We start from the raw sequence: 662 nt of genomic DNA, 5'->3' as shown, positions 1-662 counted from the left end.
AAAAAGAAAAAAACCGGAAGTGGCGCTGTGGCTCAAGTGGTAGAGCGCTAGCCTTGAGCTGAAGAGCTGAGGGACAGTGCCCAGGCCCAGAGTTCAGGCTCCACGACCGGAACAACACCCCCCCCCAAAAGTCATTATAGAGCTACTGGGGCCACTCTGGGGTCTGGCCAATGCCATAGCCTCTCATGCATCCACCTACCTCTCAGTCAGTCCTTATTTCCATTCTTTCAATACCTCTTGTAGGTCAAGAAGTGGGGAGAAGAGGGGAAGTACTGTATTCAATTCTACAAAGCAGTACATGTATGTATTTGGTTCAGGAACCATCTTAGATGTCCAGTTTCTCAGTCCATGCCTCCTTTGAGTGAATTTAGCTCAAATTCCTTTGATTTCTTTCTTTTTTCTTTTTTTGTGCTAGTACTGGGGTTTAAATTTGGGTCATGAGCACTGACCCTTAGCTTTTTTACTCAAAGCCAGCACTATACCTCTTGAGTCACGCCTATACTTCTGGCTTTTAGTTGGAGATAAGAGTGTCATCACAGACTTTCTTGCTGGGCTGGCTTCAAGCTGGATCCCCAGATCTCAACCTCCTCTCATCCCAGCTATCTGAATAGCTGAGATTACAGGCATAAACCACTTCTACTTCTACTTTTTATTATGGTAGG

The sequence above is a fragment of the Dipodomys ordii genome, unplaced genomic scaffold (assembly GCF_000151885.1).
Source record: "Dipodomys ordii isolate 6190 unplaced genomic scaffold, Dord_2.0 Scaffold9, whole genome shotgun sequence".
In the NCBI taxonomy this organism is placed as follows: domain Eukaryota; kingdom Metazoa; phylum Chordata; class Mammalia; order Rodentia; family Heteromyidae; genus Dipodomys; species Dipodomys ordii.
This window is presented reverse-complemented; position numbering follows the sequence as displayed.